Source organism: Camelus bactrianus, unplaced genomic scaffold, assembly GCF_048773025.1.
Source record: "Camelus bactrianus isolate YW-2024 breed Bactrian camel unplaced genomic scaffold, ASM4877302v1 HiC_scaffold_43, whole genome shotgun sequence".
In the NCBI taxonomy this organism is placed as follows: Eukaryota; Metazoa; Chordata; class Mammalia; order Artiodactyla; family Camelidae; genus Camelus; species Camelus bactrianus.
The window spans coordinates 4,370,785-4,379,283 of record NW_027413959.1 but is presented as its reverse complement, the minus strand read 5'-3'; the positions used below and the strand labels follow the sequence as shown (position 1 = coordinate 4,379,283).

The following is an 8,499-nucleotide window of genomic DNA, read 5'->3' as shown; positions in this document are numbered from 1 at the left end:
TCTTTCTTTCTTTCTTTCTTCCTTCCTTCCTTCCTTCCTTTCTTTCTTTCTTTCTTTCTTTCTTTCTTTCTTTCTTTCTTTCTTTCTTTCTTTCTTTCTTTCTTTCTTTCTTTCTTTTTCTTCTTTCTTTTTTGCATCTAGCAGAAAACAAATAATTTATTTTTTTGTTTTCAGTTTATAACCTTTAAAGTTTCTTAATTTAACTAGGGCAAACATATTTACATAAAGCCACCAGAACAAGGATCACTTAAAGAGCTGGATGTAAAAAATATGATTGCAGTATACTACAAATATGGAATCTTTTTATATGAACTACAAAAAGCAGCATTTATGTTTATAGAGTTCAGTGCAATTGTTTACATTAAAAAATCCTGTAAATTAAGAAGGCAACAACGTGACAGAAGAAAATACAACCGCTGGACACACGAGCTCCTCTCTGGGGAAGCACGTGGGCAACTCTGTCCTGCAGAGCTTCTATTCATGACACGATCTTCTTTTCTGGGATATGCAGGTGTCTCTTCTGGGGTGACGGACACGAGGACAACAGTGCCAAATGTGTGACTCTTTGTGTGGGAAGTGGATCGAATGACAGCCTGAGTGGCATCTAATTCCAGGTCAGACCCCCTTTCCAACTCACTCTGGATAAATAAGGTCACCAAGGTCAAAGACACTGAGAAGACAGGACAAGATAGACAACCCACCAGCCAGAAAGGAGAAAAATGTTTTAAAATTTATAGCTAGAAGTGCAGAGTATAAAAAGTAGATGGAGGAGGGGAATATTTCAACTTGACAGTTGGGCGGTGTTGCTGCAGAGGAGCGGGTAGCACTTCCTGGTGCGCTGTAGCTTAGGAACACAGGCGAGGGAGGGGCAAACAGAAAGGGGAAAGGGAACAAAATCCCTTTTGGGGATAGCAGTAGATTTTAGAGTGAACCCTTTAGAGTAAACCCAAAGCAAACCTCAAATCTAAAACCACCCCTGCAAGTCATAATTCAATTCTTTGGCTGTCAGACAGCCCATCCCAGCTTTTACTTGCTGGTATTAATGGCTCAACACTCCCAAAGGAAGAGTTATGGGCCACCTTCCCTGGCCCTACCTGGACTTCTATCCCTCAGCTCATGTGCCCTGGCTGGGGTGGTGTTGCAGGTCCTGACCTGAGAAGATGGGGCGAAGCAGTGGGTGAAGGTGAGGGTGGTGGCAGCTGCTGCGGCAGGCCACGAGGCAAGCAGGGCCAGGTAGAGGGCAGCAGGTGGGACGGGGTGGAAGGTGAAAGGCCCAGGATGGACCGCTGTGGCGGGAAAGATGTGGATGGGATGGCTAGTGAGAAAGGTGGCAGGGTGGCCAGGGATGATTGCGTGAGTAAGGTGGGACAAGGAAATGAGGATCAGGTGAGGATGGGGAGTATGATGTACTGGGGCAAGGGCTGGGGTGAGGGTAGGGGTGGATGCCGATGGCGGCGGCAGCTGCTGCGGCGTGATGCTGTAAGACACAGGCTGAGCGGCTGTGCCGGAGGTAGCAGAGGCTGTGGCTGGCTGCTGAGTGTGGACGGGCTGCCAGGCTGGAGCGGCTGGGCCGGGGCAGCAGAGGCTGGGCAGGCATTTGCTCGCTGGGCCAGCAGCTGCTCTGGGTGTGTGCTGTGCGGCCTGCTGGAGCTTGCTGTGATTCTCCAGCCCCTGGGGGGCTAGGGAAGCACCTCGGTCCATCAGCTGAGTCAGTCCTAGGCTTCCCCCCGACCCCGGAGGTGCATAACTGGGGAAGTGCTCCAGGTCTGACGCTGTAGGCAGCAAGCCGGGTTCCACAGGGCCTGGTTGGCTGCCACTCTCCGAGGACTCGAGGGTGTCCCCAGCACTGGCGTCAGGGAGAAGTTATGGGTGATGGTTGGGTCCCCAGGATAGCAGTCAGAGTGCACTGGGGAGCCTAGCGGAGCCACAGGGTGATTAGCAGTGGCTTCTTCAGACTCTGGCTCTTCTGGGGGCAGGTCTGATAAGGGGCTGGCTGTTTCCTCTGAGGGGAGCTGATGTCCAGATGGGGCATCTCTGCTCCCTGGAGGCCCTTCTCCTGTCTCTGACTGTTCTTGCTCTTCCCCCTTTCTCAGCCAGACTCTTCACATTTCTTGGGGCTAGGCTTTCAGGAAGCTGGGAGCTTTCCTATTGGTGGAAGAACAGGCTTACTGCTAAGAGAAGGTGGGAGCTTGGGCCCAAACTGACCTTGTGGAGGGTCCTTGAGCTTCAGCCAGCTTTACTAGGGGTGGCCAGCATCTCCTCACTCACACTGGGTTTCCTCTCCACTTTCCTCGACTGAATCTTCTCCAGTAGTTTGGCAGTGACAGTTCTTGTCTTCAGGGCTGCAGTCACCTTCTGACCCTCTTCCTGCACCGATGTTGCTGTTCTGGGAAGGTGGGCCTACCCCTCTGCCATCTTCTTCTTCTCCCCGGGGCCTTCTCCCCAACCCGATCGAAAACAGTGGGGCGACCGGGAGCGGTAGATTTTAAAGCGAATGAAGTCTCGACAACCAGACCGCCTGTCCTCGGGGCTCTCGTGACCCCATGATCCCTTCCTGGAGCCTGACCTCTGGGAGGGGCTCCAGGTGTGCGGCCGCGGCCCCTGCTGCAGCTCCGGCTCCGCCGCCGGCTGTGGGACCTCGATCGCCCCTTCGTGCGACTCTGAGACAGGCGCCGGGACTGGCCGCAGCTGGGGCTGTGGTCATCACAAGAAGATGAGTATTTGTGCGCTTTGGACCGGTGCTTGGAATTGGCGTAGTCTGAGTCATCCGAGTCATGGGAGCTATTGGAGTGCCTTGGTGATCGGTCACTATAGCCACTGTAGCTGTCACCAGAGGAACTGCGAGGCCTACTCTGGCAGCTCTGGTCTGAAGACGCGTCTGAGCTACTTGAGTAAGAAGGCCGGGGAGGAGCGGCGTGAGGAGCGGCGCCGACCAGGCTGTGAGTGGCTGCGGGAGTGCTCGCTGCCCGGCTCCTCCACCCCCTGCTCCCCCCTCCTCCCTCCTCCTCACTGTACTGGGGTGGGGACTTCAGGTGCAGCCGGCGTGACGAAGCACCATCACTATCCTCATCTCCTCTGCTGGGTCGACTCCGATGGCTGGAGCGGCTGCTCCGTTTGGTGCTAGCTCCTCGCTGGCAGGATGAAGCTGGAGGCTCATCTTTGTGTTTCCTCTCACCGTGATCTTGGGAGGTGCCACCGGCCCCACCTTCATCCTTCTTGCCGCTATTTCCTTCTTCAGCTAGAAGGGGTCTCCGCTGGGAACCGTCCTGAGCTCGCCGCGTCTTCGTGGTGGTGCAGGGCTACCACTCCCAGCGGTTCTGGTTTAGGCCCCGGCTCAGAAGCTTCTGGGGCTGATGACTTATTTTTCTTTTGTTTTCATTTCTTGCGCTTCTTAGACTGCTCCCCAGACTCTGCCTTAGAGCTTTTCTCTTCTGGGTCAGCTTTGTGTTTCCATTTGTGTTTGCTGGATTTTTTGTGTTGCTTTTTCGTTTTGTGTCTGTGGGACTTACCAGATCATTCTTTCTTGCTAGGAAGGCTTCTCCATGTGTCTTCTGTCTCTGACCCATGGCTGCCTCTGGATTCTTGCTTATTCAGGCTGCTACAGGCAGACCCTGAAGCAGGGGCATCCAATCCACCTCCTGAAGAATGCTCTACATTATCCCCCTCTTCCTTGCTTTTATTTGGCTCACCAGGATCACAGCCTTGGAGACGGTCCTTTGAGGAGCCTCCTATGTCCTTTGGCTTTTCTGTCCCTTTAGCTCTGGCATCGTTGTTCTTTGAAAGCTTAAAGTCAAAGTACAAAGAGTTACAACTGTATGAAATGGAGGGTTCTGCCTTCGTGAAAATTAATAGTTTTGATGGCCAGTGGAGGGCAGTGCTTTCATCTTTGCTCAAAACTGGAAAGAAGGGACCAGTAGGATGTTTAGGCCCCTCCCGGCTTTCTTTCCCTGGTGGAGGGGCCTGAGGGGGTTCTTTAGAAGGGTTAGACTCTCTGAATCCTTCTGACTGACTTTCTAAGCTTTGTTCACTTTCATCCCCTCCTGAGGTCGTCTTTGTCTCAGCTTTGCTCCTACGCTCTGAGGGCTCAGCCACACTGGTTTCCGTCGGTCTTTTCTAATCCTTGGCTTGCTGCCAGCTTGACGCAGCCCTTAGGCTTGGGAGAACTACTTGTTTTGCTCTCTGGGGGATTCTTTGGGTGTGTACTATTATCACCTTCCCTTTGTTCACTGGCTGTCATGAAGAGTAGGAAAGGAAGATTAGGTTTTACTTCACACTGTGCTGGGGGGATGTAGTGGTAGTATTCTGGCTCTGCAGCCCCAGCTCCTTCTTCTTACTTCATTCTTTTTAACTTAGATAATGTTGAGACAAGGGACCCTCCATCCTGAGGGTGTTCATCCTCTTTTTTACCATCAAGATTACTGCTACCATCAGAGTCTCCCACCTTCTGAAGTCCTTAGTCAGAAGCCTTCTCAGCAGCTTTTGTTCCATCTTCAGAGGCCCCTTCCTCTGCCTGGTCACTGAAAACTGATGCTATTGATTCAAGTTTGACAGGACCCTTCTTGGCAAAGGAAAATGACAGCCCCAGTTTTTGCAGTGGGGTCCCCAGATTATTCTTAATGCCAAAGCTGATGCCTTGAGAGGCTAGCCAGTGAGCCTGTGCCAGTCCAGTGGTATTAGTGATTTGTATTGCAGTGAAAGGGCCTCCTTTATCTGTGGAGAATTCAGATCCCAGGCCGCAAGTAGCGGGCCACTTCCAGGTGCACATTCAGCTTGTTTTCTTTGCTCTGCCAGCTCATGGAGCCACCGTAGGGCTTTCTCCTGTTTCCCCTCATCCTTGCGGGATTTTGAAGATACATTTCAAGCAAACTCTCTCTGCTTAAGATCCTTCCATCTCTGCTTGTGTGCATGACCATAGGAGTTGATATGGTTGTCAAATTCCTGGTGTTTCTGATATTGCTTATCACGGAGTTCACAGTAAAAGCTGGCTCTGAGATCTTCCAATGCTTTGGCAATAGCCTTTTCTTTGTCAACATAATCCCTGTACTTATGTCTCAGTTCTTCTGTGTCTTCTTTTTCCACTTCTAGGACACGGTGCCGTACCGCAGCATCTTCAGCATAAGCAAGCTCCATTTCCATGCAAACCCATGCCCATGACATCATACTTGACAACAATCAGAATGGGATCAGTTTTCCCCTGAAGAGATTTTCCCCAATGCCTGGCCCAGCTTCCACCCATGTGTCTGGAGTAAGTGATGTCTAATACTCTCCAGTTCTATAGGCTTGTCAAGTGATGCTTGTTCAATTTCCAAATGTCTTTCTTCATACTGATCAAAGTGATTACCCTGAAAATCTTGGTCCTTGTTGAAGTGGGAGAAGCAGTCTGCCTTCTTGCCGCCTTCACTCCTCTCAGGATGATGTTCTCCGGTTCACTCCTTCCCTCCCATGACACCTGCCCCTTGCTCCCCTCTTGGTGATTCTTAAACTTTGTGATTTCTGAATTACATTTCATGGAGAAGGCTGAAATATGCTTGGTGCTTTTGAGGAACAGCCAGTATGACTGCCAAGGACTATGCCAAGGGAAGGTATTAGGAGATGAAATTAGTGAGGTAATAGTGTAATATCATATAGGGCGCTAGGCTATTGTAGCAACTTTGACTTTTGCTGTGAGTGATCTGGGAAGCCATTCAAGGATTTTGGACAGAGGATTGACATGATCTGACTTTGAGTTTCACTAGAATTCTCTGGCTGTTATGTTGAAAATAGAAGTTGGTAGGGGGTAAAGACAGAAGCAGGGAGATCAGTCAGGAAGCTGTTACACTGGCAAAAGATGGTGGTTCTTCAAACAGGGTGGTAGAAGTGGAGATTATAAACTGTGCTCAGATTCTGGATACAGGGCTGACGGAATTTGCTGATCAGTTGAATGTGCAGTGTGAGTGAAGTCAAGGGTTAGTTACCCTGTAGTTTTTGGTTTGAACAACCAGAAAGTTGGAGTTAATATCAATTGAAACAGGAAAAAAATGGAAGGAACATGTTTAGGGAGGAACCTGAGGAGCTTGGTTTTGAGATGTTTACTGACATCCAAGTGAAGATACCAGGGAGGCAGCGGGGTGTAGAGTTCAGAAAAGAAGTGTAAATCATCACTGTACAATAAGACTTCCTGTGTTGATGGACATGTTCTGTTTCTGTGCTCACCAGTTTTGTAGTGGTAGTTAGACTGAGTGAGATCACGAATAGAATAAATGTAGATAGAGGAGGGAGGAGATGAGTGGACTGAATCTGGGACATGCCAGTGATTAGAAGCTGAAGAAGAGGAAGTATAGGGGTGTTCAGCTCTGTCGAGGACAAACAGGAGACTGATTGCCCAGAATCTAAATGAAGAGTTTCAAAGAAAAGTGAGAGATTAGCTGAATCAGACGCTGCTAATAGGTTTTGCAGGATGAAGACTGAAAAAATGACCATTGATCGAGCTGTAGGGAAGTAATCAGTAACCTTGACAAGTACGTGGGATGAGTACCTGACTAGAATGGGCACAAGAGAAAATCAGAAGCCCTCAGACATAGCCAGCAGTAATGTAACACAGTGCAGCCACTGTGGGAAATGATTTATCAGTTCCTTAAAAAGGTAAATACAAGCCAAAACATGGAAACAGCCTAAATGTCCATCAACAGGTGACTGGATAAAGAAGATGTGGTATATTTATACAATGGAATACTACTCAGCCTTAAAAACTGACAACATAATGCCATTTGCAGCACCATGGATGCTCCTGGAGAATGTCATTCTAAGCGAAGTAAGCCAGAAAGAGAAAGAAAAATACCATATGAGATTGCTCATATGTGGAATCTAAAAAAAAAAAAAAACAAAAGCAAACAAACAAAAACAAAGCATAAATAAAGGACAGAAATAGACTCACAGAGAATACAGACTTGTGGTTACCAGGGGGGTGGAGGATGGGAAGGGATAGACTGGGATTTCAAAATTGTAGAATAGACTACACTGTATAGCACAGGGAAATATACACAAAATGTTATGATAACTCACAGAGAAAAAAATGTGACAATGAGTGTGTATATGTCCATGAATAACTGATAAATTGTGCTGAACACTTGAATTTGACACAACATTGTAAAATGATTATAAATCAATAAAAAATGTTAAAAAAAAGGTAAATACAGAATTACCATAGGAACCTACAGTTTCACCCAAGAGAAGTAAAAATACATGTCCATACAAAAACCTGTACTGAAATATTCATAGCAACATTATTCATAATAGCCAAAACATAGAAACAGCCCAGCTATCCATGAATTTATGAATGGGTAAGCAAACATGGTGTAGCCATACGCTGAGTCATTATTCAGCCTTAAAAAGGGATGTACTGATACATGCTAAGTTATGGAAAAGTTTTAAAGGTATGATAAGTCAAAGAAGCCAAGTCACAGAAGACCACATATTATGTGATTCCATTTATACGAAGTGTCCAGAACGGGCAAATGTATACAGACAGAGAGTAGGTCAGTGGTTGCTTAGAACTGGGGGAGGTAGGAGGGAAGTAGAGACTGACTGCTAATAGGTATAGAATTTCTTTTAGTTGGGGAGACAAATTTTTAAAATTAGATCATGTTAATTTCACAATCCTGTTAATATACTTTAAAAACATTGATACTTTAAATGGGTTAATTATATGGTATGTGAATTGTATTACAATAAAGCTGTTTTTAAAAAGAGAAAGGTAAGGAATTGACAAGAGTACTTGAGACGAATAGAAGAATTAGTCTTAGGTAGTACAGCTAGTTCATCCTTAGCAACAGGAGGGAAGATAAGATGTATTAAAAATAGATGCAGGTAAGTGGGTAGATGGTGGTTGTGGTAGCTTTTTGGAATGTCTTTTGACTGGTTTTTTTTCTCTCAGTGAAATGGGAAACCAGACCATCAGCTGAGAGTGAGGATGAAGGAGGAGCTGTTGAGGATGGGAAGGAAGGTGTAACACAGACGAGTGAGGAGGGAGGTGCAGGACGATTCCTCAGCATCACCTGTGAGGTTGGTGAGACCAGCCAGCAGGGCTTCTCCAGTCACATTCCGCTGCACAAGGGCAGGTCTGAATAGCGGGATTTAACCAGAGCTGGGTTTTTGCCAAGTGAGCACGTTGAAGAGTCTACAAAATTGAAGATATGTGTAGAGAGTGATTATAAACATGAGCCATAGAATTTAAGTTGCATTAAGAGACAATAAGGCTATAAATATGTGGAAGGAAGATGTGATTGGGTTAATGGATGGTAGGCTCTGATAGAGCTGAAGAATTTTTGGAACCTGATAACAAACCCATGTGACCATAAGATCTGAGATAAGGTGAAATAGAAGATTTTTGTTGGAGAAGATGTCAATTAACAAAGGCCAGGGTATCAGATGAGTTATCTCTATGAATATTGAAATTACTGAAATTTATGGCAAGGTTTGTGACAGAAAGAGAGCTGGAAATGAGGAGATTCAGTGAGAACA

The 8,499-nt window shown here is 47.1% G+C and overlaps 1 pseudogene; it reads right to left on the bottom strand.

The window, feature by feature from the left end:
• Window positions 1–424: 424 nt before the first annotated feature.
• LOC141576887 (G patch domain-containing protein 8-like) lies at window positions 425–3,211 on the bottom strand (annotated as a pseudogene).
• Between the last annotated feature and the right edge of the window lie 5,288 nt (window positions 3,212–8,499).